The sequence below is a fragment of the Neolamprologus multifasciatus genome, chromosome 12, assembly GCF_963576455.1.
Source record: "Neolamprologus multifasciatus chromosome 12, fNeoMul1.2, whole genome shotgun sequence".
NCBI lineage: Eukaryota > Metazoa > Chordata > Actinopteri > Cichliformes > Cichlidae > Neolamprologus > Neolamprologus multifasciatus.
Genome location: NC_140450.1, coordinates 27,502,864 through 27,520,237, shown reverse-complemented (window position 1 = coordinate 27,520,237; position 17,374 = coordinate 27,502,864). Strand labels below are relative to the sequence as shown.

Here is a 17,374-nt window from a genome sequence, read left to right as displayed (position 1 = left end):
CTTATACCACATGATACAGAAGCCAGCTGGCAGGGAAAAAACAACGGAGAGCACGTGAGAGAAACTGCCTGAGGGGAGAAAACACAGTGAGCGCAGAGGAAAAGCTCACTGGTGGCAGTGAGAATGACAACCCCACTGTAAAATTAATTCCAAGAAAAGGTTCTCATTCCTCCATGTGGAAGTTTTTTGGTTTTATAAAAGACGATGAGAGTCAAAAAGATATCATTTGCACGCTGTGTTTTGCCATAGTAGCAGCACCACAAGCTAACACTACGAATTTGTATAACCACCTTAAACGTCACCATAAAGTGCAATATGACAAAGCTGTAAAGGCCAAGAAAGTGACAGGAGAAAATCTGTCCCGGTCAACCACCCAAACATCAATAATGGGAACCTTATACAGCGCTTCCCCATACCCGTTGAACTCCCACAAGCACAATGAAATTACGGAAGCTATCACTTATCACCTGGCTAAAGATATGGCTCCCATCAACACTGTGCAAAATGAGGGATTTAGGAAAACGCTACACAGTGCCGTCCTGCAAATATTTTTCAAATGTTGCACTACCTGGTCTATACACTAGTGATGGGATTTCCGGCTCTTTTTAGAGATCCGGCTCTTTCGGTTCGGCTCACTAAAAAGAACCGGCTCTTTCGGCTCCGAACCGGATCTTCAGGTTGTTTTGTTGCTTTAATTAATTTATTATTAACAATAATATAAAATTAAGCACAAAAGGAATTACTAACGTTAAAAAGTGGCTTTATTTATATATGTTTATTTATAAATATATGCGGTGGCCCCTAGAGACAAAACACGTACAAACTCCAAAACACATTTCTAGCATGAACTGAACTTCCAAAGCAGAGCTACTAGATCACTTAAATTACACAATTGAAAGCATGTGTGTATTGTTTGTGGATTTATACACAGGCACTTATATATATTCAAATAATTAAAAAAAAAAAAAAAAAAAAAGTTCATTTACCTGTTACTACCACACACCAAATCCGGTCGTTGGTACTTGCTGGCTTGTGTAGCCACTAGGTAACAAAAGCTCAACACTGCGCCCAGCATCCTGGAGCACTTCTGTTGTCTTTTGTACGCGTTTTGAGTTTTTACGTGCTTCGGAGTTTTTACGTGTTTGTACGTGATTTGAAGTTTGCATGTGCTTTGTCTCTAGGGGCCACCGTAAATATACTTTTATTTATTCACTCCACATAAAATGTAATAAATAAATTATATAATACAAAAATCAACTATTCACATTTCAAATTTTAACTATCATCATCTGCAACCGAAAATAGTTGTGGATGATTACTATACCTTTCTAATGTGACGTTGTTGTCCCTGGCTCTCTTTCTCTCTCTCTCCCTCCAGCTCTGTTCCTGTGCTGTGAGTGTAACTACAGCCCCTCCCCCCTCTGCCCAGCATAAAGCACAAGGCTCGCGTGCGAAAAACCACGTGACGGCTCGCGATAAGGAGCCGGCTCGCGTCGTTCACGTCAAAGATCCGGCTCTAAGAGCCATTTCGTTCGCGAACGACCCATCACTACTATACACGCAGTGTCGAGCAACGGTGGAGACGGAATTACAAGCAGTACAACATTTTGAAAAAAAAATAAAGCCTCCGGAAAGATCTCTACAGCCATCGGAGCCATTTTCTGGTGAGTTCCACAAGTGTGCTGGTTTCCCAACACAGATTACGTTGCAGTTTAGGCAGCTGCGGCAGACTTATGAAAGTGATGGAGCAAAAATTGCCTTTTTTGTTCAGTTACTCCGCGGTCAAGCCTTAAACTGGGCTCAAGCAGTGCTACAAACCGACCCGGAGATTGCTTATGCTGAATTTCTCTAAAAGTTTAAAAGTGTGTTTGAAAGTGGCACCGAAGCAGAAGCGGCATGTCACCGTTTGCTGAACTTAAAACAAGGAAGACGGTGTATGGCGGACTCTTCTGAGGAGTTTTGGACACTGGCTGAGGAGTCTGGATGGCGGCAGCCCACGTTGATAAGTACTTTATTAAACAATGTTTGTGATGAACTCAAGGGTGTATTACTAATGAGAGAATTGGCCAAAACCCTGTCGGAGGTGATAACCTTATGTGTGAACGTAGATGAACATATGAGGGCGCATCGCCGCGCCGGCAACTACAGTTCCCTGAGGCCCGTGGGGCAAGCGGAGACAGCTTCTGGCGGAAGCGGAACTAGCGATCGGGATGTGGATCGCGGCGATGAGCATGAGCAACCAATGCAGATCGGACGCTCCCAAATCTCCCCGAAGGAACGAGCCCGCCGATGGAGGGCCGGTGAGTGCTTTTACTGCGGCCGCAAGGGCCATATCTCCATTGTCTGTCCAGCACGGCCAAAAGACTACGCCCGCCGGTAGAAAGGAGGGTACGGGTGGACGAGGTCTCCTTTTCACATTCTCCTCCACGTTTCATGCTAGCTGCTAAAGTGACTGTCCACTCTGCCTCCCACTCCCTTCAGGCGCTGATTGACTCCGGGGTGGAGCAGAGTTTCATGGATGCTTCCCTGGCTCTTGAACTCAAAGTTAACACACAAGCATTGCCCCACTCCTTGCAGGTTACCGCTTTAAATGGTCAGCGTCTTCCCAATATAACTCATATTACAGAACCCGTGTCCCTAACTCTATCTGTGAAATGTTACAGTTTTATGTTTTTCAAGCTCCTCTCACACCCCTAGTGCTGAGATTTCCATGGTTGCGCCAGCATAACCCCGTACTCGACTGGAAAGAGGAGAGGGTTCTGGGGTGGGGTGAGGAATGTAAATGGTAAATGGACTGGTTCTTATATAGCGCTTTTCTACTCTTCTGAGCACTCAAAGCGCTTTATACAACTTGTGCATTCACCCATTCACACCCATTCTCACAAGCACATTTTTCCTAGGTGCTTTCTAACTGACATTCACACACATTCATACTCCGATGGACGCATCGGAGAGCAATTTGGGGTTAGTATCTTGCCCAAGGATATTTGGCATGCAGACTAGGGGAAGCCAGGAATCGAACCACCAACCTTCCGATCAGTAGATGACCTGCTCTACCACCTGAGCTACAGCCACCCCTTGCATGTCACATGACCTGTTTAAAAGCTGCTACTCCTGTAAAAACATCATGTAACCCACCACCACACCAGCCCCCTGACCTTTCAGCCGTTCCGTCGGAGTATCATGATCTCAACCAAGTGAATGCATGGAGAAGTACATCTGTTACGTCCCTCTGCAGCCTCTAATCTGCTCAGTGTGTTCAGCTGGTGCTAATTCGCCACACCTAGTCAGGTGTGGATAAAAGCATACCTGAGGCAAGCGTCCAGGGAGCTCACTTGTCTTTGCCTTGGTGACATCAGCCATTTTAGCCAACCTGGTTTTCCATTTTAAGATAAAACCTCTTCTCACCCATACTCTGGTATTCATCTCCTTTTTTATGTTGCAGCTTTTGAGCCGGGTCGTAACAACATCAATGAATCCTTGGCTAATGGATTGATTCGCCCCTCTTCATCCCCTGTGGCTGCTGGGTTCTTCTTTGTGACTAAGAAAGATAAAAGCCTCTGGCCATGTATTGATTTCCGGGGCCTCAATAACATCACCATTAAGAATAAGTACCCTCTGCCACTCTTGTCATCCGCTTTTAAACTCCTGCAGGGGGCAACCATCTTCACTAAACTCGATTTGCGAAATGCTTACCACTTAGTCAGGATAAGAGAGGGAGACGAGTGGAAAACAGCCTTCAACACGCACCTGGGCCATTTTGAATACTTGGTCATGCCGTTTGGACTAACTAATGCTCCCGCTGTTTTTCACGGTCTAGTCAATAATGTGCTCTGTGATTTCATCAATCGTTTTGTGTTTGTGTACCTTGATGACATTCTCATCTTCTCCCGCTCTCTCTCTGATCATGTACACCATGTCAGACAAGTCCTGCAACGCCTCCTGGAGAATCGCCTGTTTGTTAAAGGAGAAAAGTGCGAGTTTCATGTGAGTACTGTGTCATTCTTGGGCTACATCATTGACCGGGGCAATTTAAGAGCCGATCCAGCTAAAGTACAAGCAGTCTTGGACTGGCCCACTCCACCTAATCGTAAGCAGCTTCAACGGTTCCTGGGTTTCGCCAACTTTTATTGGAGGTTCATTCGTGACTACAGTAAGATTGCTTTGCCGCTAACCCGCTTAACTTCCCCTAAGGAACCTTACTGCTGGGATGTTCGAGCCCAGGAGGCCTTTACGCAGCTAAAGAAACGCTTTGCTTCGGGTCCCATCCTCAGGCAGCCGGATCTCAAGCGGCAGTTTATTGTAGAGGTGGACGCCTTGGATGTAGGAGTTGGAGCCGTTCTCTCCCAACAACAAGAGGGTAAGCTCCACCCTTGCGTTTACTTTTCCCATCGTCTCTCTCCCGCAGAGCAGAACTATGACATCGGGGACCGGGAACTGCTAGCAATCAAACTCGCCCTGGAGGAGTGGCGCCACTGGCTAGAAGGCGCAGCGGAACCTTTTGTAGTATGGACAGATCACAAGAACCTCGAATACATCCGGTCGGCTAAACGCCCAACAAGCCAGGTGGGCTCTGTTCTTTACAAGATTCTGCTTTACAATCACCTACAGGTCCGATTCTCGGAACGTGAAACCTGATGCTCTTTCCCGCCAATTCACCGCCTCAGAGGATCAGGCCCGTGACTCTCCTATTCTCCCTCCCACATGTGTAATCGGAATCCTGTCATGGGAGATCGAGTCCGCCATACGGAAGGCCCAGCGGGCGGAACCAGATCCAGGTGCTGGAAAATGAAATGAGCAGAGTCCAACGAACTCGGAACAAAAGTGTCAGGCAGGCAGTGATGCACAGGACCAGGAACAGGAAATGAGTCTCTTGGGGGACGAAAAGGCAACAAAGAGGTATCGAAACATGGGGGAGGGCTCTTAGGTAAGAATTCCCCGGGGACCCGGAGAGGCTGGCCGAGGACCAGTTCAGCCAGGGAAACCCCAAGGTCTTCTTTAACCGTGCTACGCAATCCCAGCAAAACCCACGGAAGACGGTCGACCCAGTCGCCACCTGTTAAAGAAGCCCGGCGCGCAGCCTTAAGTGACCGGTGAAACCGTTCGCACATCCCGTTAGCTTGTGGGTGGTATGCTGTGGTGCGGTGGACCTTGACCCCCAGGCCGTCAGCCATAGCAGACCAAAGCTCAGAAACAAACTGGGGGCCCCTGTCCGAGGTAATGTCAGCAGGGGGATCGAAACGTGAAACCCACGTTGACAAAAATGCCCTGGCCACCGTCACCGCCGTCGTAGATGCCAGGGGTACCGCCTCCGGCCACCTGGTCGTGCGGTCCACCACAGTCAAAAGGTGCATGAAACCCTGTGACTGCGGTAAGGGACCAACCAGGTCAACATGAACGTGATCGAAACGCCTACCCGGGACACGGAAAGGTTCGAGGGGTGCCTGTGTGTGCCGGTGGACTTTCGAGCGTTGGCATGGGATACAAACCGCCGCCCATTCTTTCACCGTCTTGCGAAAGCCCGGCCAAACGAACCTGGCGCTGACCAGCTTGACCGAGGCCCGGTGCCACGAAAGGGGAACCACCGGGCGGGGGCGGCCGGTGGAAACGTCGCAAAGAAGGTGCGGACCGCCGTCCCAGCACGAGGCCCGTTTTTGTTGACTGAAGGGCAAGGACGTCCGGGTCAGCACGTTGCTCGGCGGCCATGGCAGCGTAGTCGACGCCAACATACACCGGAGAAACCAACACACGTGAGAGACAGTCAGCAATGTGATTGGACTTACCAGTCACATGCTGAATGTCTGTGGTAAACTCTGAAATGGCCGCCAACTGGCGCTGCTGGCATGCGCTCCATGGGTCAGAGACCTTGGACATCGCAAATGTCAAAGGTTTGTGGTCAACGTACGCAGTAAAGTTGCGGCCCTCAAGGAAAAAATGAAAATGTCGTGTCGCGAGGTGCAGGGCCAGCAACTCCCTGTCAAAAACACTGTACTTGCGTTCAGCATCCCGGAGCGTATGACTGAAAAAGGCGAGCGGTTGCCAGAGACCTGAAACCCGCTGTTCCAACAACCCACCCGATGCCATGTCGGACACGTCGGTGGTCAACGCGATCTCCGCCGACGGAAGCGGGTGGGCCAGCAGGGCGGCGTCAGCCAGCGCAGACTTGGCTGCGGAAAACGCATGGAAAACCTGGCACAGATGGGACTCGTGCTGGCTTGCTGAGCAGCTGGCCACCAATATATCGTCCAGATAAACAAAAATGAACGGCAGCCCACGCAAAACGGAGTCCATCAGCCGCTGAAAGGTCTGGGCGGCACATTTCAGGCCAAACGGCATGCGCAAAAACTCGAACAAGCCGAAGGAGGTAATGACAGCGGTTTTAGGAACGCGCACGGGAACTTGGTGATACTCCCGCACCAAGTCAATTTTAGAAAAAATCAATGTTCTGGCGAGATTGGCAGAAAAATCCTGAATGTGGGGGATGGGGTAACGGTCATTCTCGGTGGCATTATTTAAACAGCGGAAATCTCAGCATGGCCGCCACCGACCGTCCGATTTGGGCACCATGTGAAGCGGAGAGGCCCATGCACTGTTCGAACGCTGTACAATGCCAAGGCGCTCCATGGTTGCAAACTCTTCCCGAGCGACGGACAGTTTCGCGGGGTTGAGGCGGCGCGCGCGCGTGCGCGCGAACACCGGGGGCCCGACCATGGGAATATAATGCTCAACCCCATGCTTCGTTACCGTGCTAGAGAAATTAGGGACAGACAGCGATGAAAACTCTAAAAGCAAACGCTGAGAAGCATCCCCAGAGGTCACTACATTAGCCCGAATCAGGGGCTCGGCGGCCCGAGTAAAACAGGGTAGCGAAGAAAAAGAGAGAGCATCAATTAAACGTCTGTTAGCAACATCGACAAGCAGTCCATGAGCACACAGAAAATCAGCACAGTCGATGTGTATCCCCAGGTACCGGTAGTCTTCCACAACCTCAACCCCTCTGATGGGGGACAGGGGTAGGAGGAGAAGCAGGCTTCCTAAAGTCCATGATCAGTTCCTTTGTTTTTGTGATGTTAAGTTGTAGATAAGTTGTAGATAGCTCACACCACTCAACAAACCTGTCCGCCACATTCCTGTATTCCTCCTCCTGTACGTCCCTGATACAGCCCAGAGTCATCCGAGAATTTCTGCAGATGACATGACTGAGACTTGTACCTGAAGTCAGATGTGTAGAGGGTGAAGAGGAAGGGTGACAGGACCTTCCCCTCTGGCGCCCCCGTGCTGCTCAGGATGTTATCCGACCAGCAGCTCTTCACCCGGACATGCTGTGGTCGGCTTGTTAAATAGTCTGTGATCCAAGCTACCAGTGGGGCATCCACCTGCATTTCTGTGAGCGAATTCCCCAGCAGTGATGGTCTGATTGTGTTAAAAGCACTAGAGAAGTCAAAGAACATGACCCTCACAGTGCTCCCAACAATGTCCAGATGAGAATAAGCATGGTCCAGCAGGTAGATGATGGCATCTTCCACACCGATACGGGGTCGATAAGCAAAATGCAGGGGGTCCAGCCAAGGCTGCACCAGCAGACGCAGGATGAGTCTCTCCAGCATCTTCATAACATGTGAAGTCTGAGCCACTGGCCTGCAGTCACTGAGGGTTGACAGATTGATCTTTTTGGGGACAGGGACCAGGCAGGACGTCTTCCAGAGTGATGGAAACCTCTGCAGGTTCAGACTCATGTTGAAGATCTGATGTAGAACTCCACGCACAGCACCTTGGGACTGACACTATCAGGGCCTGCAGCTTTACTGGACTGGAGTCTGCCCAGTTCTCTTTTGATGTCATCTGCTTAAAGGGACAGAGTGAGACAGGCTGAGGGGGCAGGAGAGGGGGGAGGAAAAGATGGGAAGAGCTAGGAGTGGAGACAGGAGACGCAGGGCAATCAAACCTATTGAAGTGCAGACTTAGGTTGTTTGCACATTCAACGTCCCCCTCCATTCCCACACCTTTCTTTTGTCTCTGGCCAGTAATGGCCCGCATTCCGTTCCACACCTCCCTGGTGTTGTTTTCTTGGAGTTTGCTTTCCAGCTTCCTTCTGTAGGACTCCTTTCCTTCAGCACTCTTGGCTTTCAGCTCCTTCTGCACCAGTTTCAACTGTTCTTTGTCCCCGTTTCTAACAGCTCTCTTTTTCTTGTTTAGTGTAGCTTTGATGTCTTTGGTTACCCAGGATTTATTGTTTGAGAAGCAGCGAATGTTTTTTTTGGGAACCACTTTGTCTACACAGAAATTAATATAATCTGTAACTCAGCCTGTGAGATTAGCTATATTGTCCCCATGAAAGTCATAAAGAAAATCCCAGTCTGTTGACTCAAAGCATCCTTAAAAAGTCTAACAGTTTTTATGGCTGGAGGTTTTCTCTAAATGGCAGGTTTGTAAAGGGGCTGGAGGTAGACAAGGTTGTGATAAGCCCTGCCTAGAGGAGGCAGAGGGATGGAGGTGAATGCCTCAGTAGCATTGGTATAAAACAGGTCCAGTGTTTTATTCTCTCTGGTTTTTCAGTCCACATAATACTTGAATGTAGGTAAAAAAGTGGAGAGGTTCGTGTGGTTGAAATCGCCCATTACAGCCACAAACGTGGAGGGGCTTCGATTCAGGAGGTCCGCTGTCGCAGAGCTGATGATGTCATAAGCCTGCGGCGTGTTAGCGTCAGGGCAATATAAACAATGACGATTATGGCTAGGGAAAACTCACGTGGTAAATAGTATAGTATGCCAACAGTTCAAAATGTTTGTTACACTTAGTCATCCACATCCTAATGTGACTGGGGGAACACCAGCGGTTGTTTACATAAAGAGCGAGTCCTCCTCCCCTCTTCTTCTCGCTGCTGCCAGGGTCCCTGTCCGCCCTCACACATGTAAATCCGTTTAAATCCACCTCCTGATCCGGGATGTTATTATGCAGCCATGTCTCTGTGAAAAACACAACACTGCATTCTCAGAAAACTTTCTTTGTCCTTGTTAGCGTCACGAGCTTGTCCATTTTATTTAGCAATCGATCTGACGTTACCAGTAACTACTGACGGGAGAGCAGGACGAAATCTTTTTCTCTTCGGTTGTCGTGCCCTCTGCAGCCGTGGTAAATCCTTTTGATCACCGCATTGATGTCATGCTGAACGCCAGTGTGGCTAAACTGCCGAAGTCCCAGTAGCTGATCTCGATTGTAAACAAAAGGGCAGTGTGGCATCGCGGTCATCTCAGAGGACTTGTAGTTTTGAATTACTTGTCAAATGGCTAAAATTACTTGCCTGTGCAAGTATACTGAAGAAAACACCCTACTCAGTAGAAAATACAAAAATGACAAATAAATGACAAATACATAAAAGAAAAACAGAAGGATAGAAGAAATAGCTAGAGAGCATGCCAGACAGGCTGCCATCTGAGACGGTACCAGAAGTAAGGACACTGGCCCTTGAGGACTGGAGCTTGACACCCGTGGTTTATAGGATCACAGTCTTAGGCCTTTTCCACATTAAAAACTAAATTGTTTTTTTAAAAATGCGCATGTCCAGAATCACTCCCTTTCCCTGTTAGAAACTACATTAGTAATTAAGCCGTTTTAGTATTTTTTTCTTAACAAGTGACTTTTTGTCCTGACTCTTTCTTCAATGAACTACAATTATGAGGTGTAGAAGTTTATAACTAAGAAGAAAGGCTAAACATTTTTTTTGAAGGAGAATCTATTGGCTAGCACTGCTTGCATCTTCTGTATACCAAGCTATTCAAATGTGAGGATATTTGTCTGACAGCTGAAGTTTGGGAAAAATTGAGTCAAGCAAGAGATTAAAGATCCCAAGGACACCAGCAAACCTATAACACAATTGCTAGAAAAGAAAATAATCAAGGTGTTGCAATTCATTCCCTTAACCAGATTGAAATGCTGTTACATTGTTTTGCATCACCAAATACTCGCAACATTCAAAGAACTGAAGAAAGATTCTATAGAACAAGAGGTCATAATTTTCCACAACTGATAATATAATCTAGAAAACAATTACTTCAGTTGCTGTTGGGTAAACTTTTTCACATTTCATTTTGTTATTTTTTTCAATTTGTTTTTTAATGTGAGCTCACATTTTGGGGGGGGATAGCTGTGATGGGGTGTGGCTTGGTTGCAGAGGAGTGGTGGATTCAAGGTGTGGTGTCAGTGGGAGGCTGCTGTCAGAGGAGGTGAACATCATCTAATCATGCCTTCCCTATTTCAGTAGGCACCGGGGCTGGAGAGAAGAGGTCTAAGCAGCTGGTGGCATACTGTGAGTACTGTGAGTTCCCTCCAAAAAATACAAAAAAGAGCCTTTTCTGATGGGGACTGTTTAGTGGCTAAACTGCAACAAACTCTAAGATGTATACTTAATTACTTACATGTAAGTTGTTCAGAGAGAACCAAAGACCTACATGTGGCCCGTCGGCCATACAGTTCCCAGCTATGATTTAGTGTGTCTGATTTGGTCCACTTGAATACAGAAAGCAGACAATCACAGTGACTACAGCCATACCAGGGATACACCAATCTTGTCACGGTTCTGGGTCAGTTTCGACCCAGCGTTTTGTGTTCTTATGTTTTGGTTTATTTTTGAATGATTGTTTTGTTCTCTGAGGCTACGATGATTATTATTGTTAGAGTTCCATGTTTCTGTTTATTTGTGTTTCAGGATTTGTGTCTCATGTTTAGCATTTAGGTTCCATGTGTTATATTCAGTCTGTCTCTCAGTGTCAAGTCGGCGTCTTTGTGTAGTGAGGTCTTGTTTCCTGTTTTATTGTGAAGGTCTGTGTCTCTTGTGAATGTGCTCAGTTTTACCTCTTGTCTCGTCCCGTTAATTACTCCCAGCTGTGTCCACCACCTGTGTGTAATCTCCCTAGCTGTGTCCCAATTCAGGGTCTGCACGCTTGAAGTACGCATTTTAAGTGTGATTACGTCACCGCCACGCGACGACGGCTGTCCCAATTCGAAGTGTACTTCGAATGCATACTCCAAATGCGCCGTCAATTTCCCCAAATGTCAAGCGTGGTCCAGTGCACGCTTCGTGGTCCCATATATCCCACAATTCATAGCGAATGTTTAATAACGAAGAACATATATATATATATATATATATATATATATATATATATATATATATATATATATATATATATATATATATATATATATATATATATATATATATATATATCCAGAATGCAGCTGGATAGCATAGTGGTTAGACTACACGCCTTTGGAACAGAGAATCGCAAGTTCCATTCCTGCCTGGGGCGTCTGTATCCAGTAAGGGTCCTAAGGCTAGACCCCCTATGCTAAGCGAGCCTACCGCAGACATGAGCGAGACAGATAAATATGAAGGCATGCCGGCTCGGACGTCGCCCGGATCAACAAGGTCCGCGTCAGGGCACCCTGAAGAGAATTGGGCTACTGAAACAAGAAGGCATCGGTGGGCAAGAGAGGAAAACAGGGCATTGTTGGAATGCTACTACGCAAGTAACCCCGGCGGAAGGGGCTACATGAATAGGATGAGGGACCTATGGATTCTTCGATACCCAACATCCACAATGACGGCTAAACTAATAGCTCAGTGTTCCAACATTCGAAAGAAGGGACTGCTATTTATGACAACATAAATGCTACGGCAAGAAGGAGTCAGGACGCCAGGTCAGGGGGGAGATATCATCACCCCACCCGAGATTGGGTACATAGCCCCAAGTGCGACAGGAGAAGGATCGTTGAGTGCGAGAGGAACTGACCTGAAATATAGGATCATGGCCAAGCTTGAAACTTGGATCCCCCGAAGCCGGTTACCAAGATTACGTGAAGTACCCTCAGAAGGTCTGCTAGAGGATGTTAATGCAGCACTACGGACAATACCTACAACCACGATTACCGACACTAACAAGCTGATCTACAATACGGCAGCAGTGATCAGTGAGATGCTTGGCTACAAGTTGAACAGCCACAAGGGGCAGTACCCTCCATGGAGAAGGAGGCTAGAGGGCAAGATCAAAGTAGCACGGAGGGAGGTTAGCCAACTAACGGAGTTGCAGAAAGGTGCGACAAAGAAGGTGCATAAGTAATACAGCAAGCTGTCCATACCTGAGGTCTTGGAAACTGCCAAGCAAATACTCACAGCCTTGGCCAGCCGCTTGAGGAGGTACACCAGATAGATAGAGGCGAATAAATAGAGGAGAATAAACCAGCTGTTCTCCACAGAACCAGCAAAGGTGTACTCTCAGTGGCAAGGAAACAATAATAAGAGAACAGCACCACCAAGGCTGGAGACGGAGCAATACTGGAAGAGCATATGGGAGAAGGACACAACCCATAATGGCAATGCTCAGTGGCTAGTGGATCTGAGGGCAGACCATAGCGACCTCCCTGAACAGGGTCCAGTAACCATCACAGTGGCAGATATCCAAGAAAGGGTCTCCAGTATGAAGAGTTGGATAGCACCAGGGCCCGACATGGTTCACGCCTACTGGCTAAAGAAGCTGACTGCACTCCACAAGCGTCTGGCAGTACAAATGAACCAGCTGCTAGTTAACGAGGGACACCCGGAATGGCTAACCAAAGGTCGGACGGTCCTGATCCCCAAGGACCCCAAGAAGGGACTGGCCCCCTCCAACTACCGACCAATAACCTGCCTCAGTACTACTAAGATGAACAGGCACATGGGTCAATACATGAGCGGGACACAGAAAGGAATTGGCAAGAATACCAGAGGCGCAAAACACCAGCTACTGGTAGACAGAACAGTCAGCCGAGACTGCAAGACCAGACTGACCAACCTGTGCACTGCCTGGATTGATTACAAGAAGGCCTATGACTCAATGCCCCACAGCTGGATACTGGAATGCCTAGAATTGTACAAGATCAATGGGACCCTAAGAGCCTTCATCAGGAACTCAATGGGGATGTGGCGTACAACACTAGAGGCCAACTCCAAGCCCATAGCACAAGTCACCATCAAGTGTGGGATCTACCAAGGAGATGCTCTGTCCCCACTGCTGTTCTGCATAGGCCTGAACCCCCTCAGTGAGATCATTAGCAAGACTGGCTACGGATACTGGCTACGGATACCGACTACGGAACGGAGCAGTTGTCAGCTACCTCCTGTACATGGATGACATCAAGCTGTATGCCAAGAGTGAACGAGACATCGATTCACTGATCCACACTACCAGGCTATACAGCAATGACATTGGAATGTCGTTCGGGCTGGAGAAGTGTAGTCGGATGGTAACAAAGAGAGGAAAGGTAGTCAGAACTGAGGGGATTGAACTACCAGAAGGCAACATTGCAGACATAGAGGACAGTTACAAGTACCTGGGGATCCCGCAGGTGAATGGGAACCATGAAGAGGCCGCTAGAAAAGCTGCAACCACCAAGTACCTGCAGAGGGTCAGGCAAGTCCTGAGGAGTCAGTTGAACGGTAAGAACAAGATCCGGGCCATCAACACGTACGCCCTGCCCGTGATCAGGTACCCTGCTGGGGTAATAGGCTGGCCAAAGGAGGAGATAGAAGCCACTGACATAAAGACAAGAAAGCTCCTTACCATGCATGGAAGGTTTCACCCCAAGTCCAGCACCCTGAGGCTGTACGCTAAGCGGAAGGAAGGGGGCCGGGGACTGGTGAGTGTCAGCACCACAGTCCAGGATGAGACAACGAACATCCAAGAATACATCACAAAGATGGCCCCAACTGACAGCGTGCTCAGTGAATACCTCAGGCAGCAGAAACCCAAGAAAGAGGAGGGAGACGAGGAACCATCATGGAAGGACAGGCCTCTGCACGGTATGTACCACTGGCAGATAGAGGAGGTGGCTGATATCCAGAAATCCTACCAGTGGCTGGACAAAGCTGGACTGAAAGATAGCACAGAGGCACTAATCATGGCAGCACAAGAACAAGCTCTGAGTACAAGATCCATAGAGGCTGGGGTCTATCACACCAGGCAAGACCCCAGGTGCAGGCTGTGTAAAGATGCCCCAGAGACAATCCAGCACATAACAGCAGGGTGCAAGATGCTAGCAGGCAAGGCATACATGGAACGCCATAACCAAGTGGCCGGCATAGTGTACAGGAACATCTGTGCCGAGTATAACCTGGAAGCCCCGAGGTCAAAATGGGAAATGCCCCCAAAGGTGGTGGAGAATGACCGAGCTAAGATCCTGTGGGACTTCCAGATACAGACGGACAAAATGGTGGTGGCTAACCAACCGGACATAGTGGTGGTAGACAAACAGAAGAAGACAGCCGTAGTGATCGATGTAGCGATTACGAATGACAGCAATATTGGCAAAGAAGGAACACGAGAAGCTGGAGAAATACCAAGGGCTCAGAGAAGAGCTCGAGAGGATGTGGAGGGTGAAGGTAACAGTGGTCCGCGTGGTAATCGGAGCACTAGGTGCGGTGACTCCCAAGCTAGGCGAGTGGCTCCAGCAGATCCCGGGAATAACATCGGAGATCTCTGTCCAGAAGAGCACAGTCCTGGGAACAGCTAAGATACTGCGCAGGACCCTCAAGCTCCCAGGCCTCTGGTAGAGGACCCGAGCTTGAAGGATAAACCGCCCGCAGTATGTACATCTGACAATACTATAATATTGGCCATATTATATTTACATTAAACAGTGAGATGATTTTAGTACAGAAGTACAGATGTTCAGTACAGAAATGAAGCCCAACAATCATGTTTACAGTCCTGTCGTCTCAGCCTCAGATACTCAACTAATCAAAGTGATGTCTTGACAAAAATGAACTAACAAAAAAACATTTTTTCTCCTTCATTTCTGTCAAACAATGCTGTATGTAACGTGTCTCGCGGTTAGTATCATGGTTGCTAGGCAACCTGAACAGCGCAACGAAGGACTGTCCCATTTCACAAGCCTCTCACTTCCGCACTTCTCGTACTTATAGTACGCACTGTACGTAGTACGCGTAGTGCGCGTACTTCAAGCGTGCAGACCCTGAATTGGGACACAGCCGACGTGTGTATTTAAGTCATGTCCTCTGTTATTGTAGTTGCTGGTCCGTCTGTGTATCCACTGTGCTCCTTCTGTGTGTTATCCCTGCTGTCATCCGTCGTCATTCTCCGCTGCTCATCCTCCTTCATGTTCATGTCCTGGTTTGTGTTCACTAGTTTAGTTGTTTTCAGTTTAGATAGCCTTCTGTTCTTTTTGCCGTTTGCCCATTTTTATTTTGTTTAATAAACCACCCTCACACCTTTACAAGTGCCTGCGTTTGGATCCTCCTTTTCTTTCTTCCACACGGCTCACTCAACTCACCGTGACAAATCTAATCTTTTTCAGTTTAAAGTTGATAGATACATTATCCATCAATAAAGGTATTTGTATTATATTAGTAGCAGTAACTTATTCAATATCCAACCTGCAATGAATAATGACACACACACACACACACACACACACACACACACACACACACACACGTGGACCTACTTCCACTTATTCCATTTTATTTTTACAGATAACGTGGAACCTCAGCTACTTCTATGTAAATAATTTAAAACATTTCATCTTGAAAACTAATGAAATCAAGGAGTTGTCGAGGGACATTCTGTGAGAGTCTATGAAGGTTTACATTAGGAGCAAATTATCAGTTATGTAGCATATAAGAATAAAATACACTCTGAGGATGTTAAAACGCTGGTGAGGAACATGGCAGATCTCCATAGGTGATATGAGGTTCGCCCACACCAGATCTGTTCAACGAAAAATTATTACTACAAATGGAATTTAATATTCTTATGATGGAGAAGGTGAAAAAAATATACTAAAATCCAGACAGATTTATTGTGAACATAGAGATAAAGCCGGTAGGCATCTTGTTCTTCAGTTTAAAAAAAAGGCAGCCGTGCAAATGATTACAGGAAGTGAAATGGATCCTGGCTTAATATCATGCAACTATCACGACATTAATGATTGGTTTCAACAATATTATTCTAACCTATACCAATCAGAAGTAGAGGGTAATGTATCAGAAACTGACCTATTTCTCAACTCTCTGGATATTCAAAAATCTCTCTAGAGGCTCAGTCATCCTTAAAGCAGCCACTGTCACTTGAGGAAATAAGTAATCCTATTAAGCTATCTCGAACAGGCAGTGCACCAGGCACAGAATGCTTTCCCATCGAGTTTTACATGGAATACCCTTAAATCTCGCACCTGTTTTGAAATCAGCCTACACATGGCTGTGGCTGGGTGGCTGTAGCTCAGGAGGTAGAGCAGGTCACCTACTGATCGGAAGGTTGGTGGTTCGATCCCTGGCTCCTCCAGTCTGCATGTCAAGTATCCTTGGGCAAGATACTAACCCCAACTTGCTCTCCGATGCATCCATCGGAGTATAAATGTGTGTGAATGTACTTAGAAAGCACTATGTATAGATAAAGTGCTTGTGAGAATTGGTGTGATTGGGTGAATGAGACATGTTGTATAGAGCGCTTTGAGTACTCCGGGAGAGTAGAAAAGCGCTATATAAGAATCAGTCCATTTACCATTTACACTACACACTTCTTTAAGTTGCTTGAAGACGTTTCACCTCTCATCCGAGAAGCTTCTTCAGTTCTAAGGTCAAATGGTGGGGAGTCCCAGATTTAAACCTAGTGGGAGTGTCCCCCCACAGAGGGACAAAAGGACCCCCTGATGATCCTCTAATCGCCTGAGCCAAGGTGTGAAACTGGGTGCGGGTCCCAATCAGCCAGAGTTTCGGGTGAGTTCATTGTGAAACCTGGCCCCACCTTATCATGCGAATTCCTGAGGTCAGATGGCCCAGGATGTGAGTGGGCGTTAAGGCGTCTGGGGAGGGAACTCAAAACTGAATTATAGATGGCAGAGAGTTGGTGTCGTAAACCACCGCCTCTGTTCAAAGATGGTTGCTCACAGTGGACATAGATGGCTTCTTTCACTCCTCTTTCAAACCATCTGTCCTCTCTGTCCAAAATGTGAACATTGGCATCCTCAAAAGAGTGTCCTTTATCCTTAAGATGCAGATGGACAGCTGAGTCTTGTCCTGTGGAGGTGGCTCTTCTGTGTTGTGCCATGCGCTTGTGAAGTGGCTGTTTGGTCTCTCCGATGTAGAGGTCTGGGCATTCCTCGCTGCACTGTACAGCATACACCACATTGTTAAGTCTGTGTTTTGGAGTTTTGTCTTTTGGGTGAACCAGTTTTTGTCTGAGTGTGTTGCTGGGTCTGAAATGCACCGGGATGTCATGCTTGGAGAAAACCCTCCTGAGTTTCTCTGATACACCGGCTACATAGGGGATGACAATGTTGTTGCGTCTGTCCTTCTTATCCTCCCTCGCTGGTGTCTGAT

The 17,374-nt window shown here is 47.5% G+C and overlaps 1 protein-coding gene across 1 annotated transcript in view; it reads right to left on the bottom strand.

The window, feature by feature from the left end:
- LOC146507178 (putative voltage-dependent N-type calcium channel subunit alpha-1B) overlaps positions 1–17,374 on the bottom strand; it is a 285,564-nt gene that overhangs the window by 216,731 nt on the left and 51,459 nt on the right.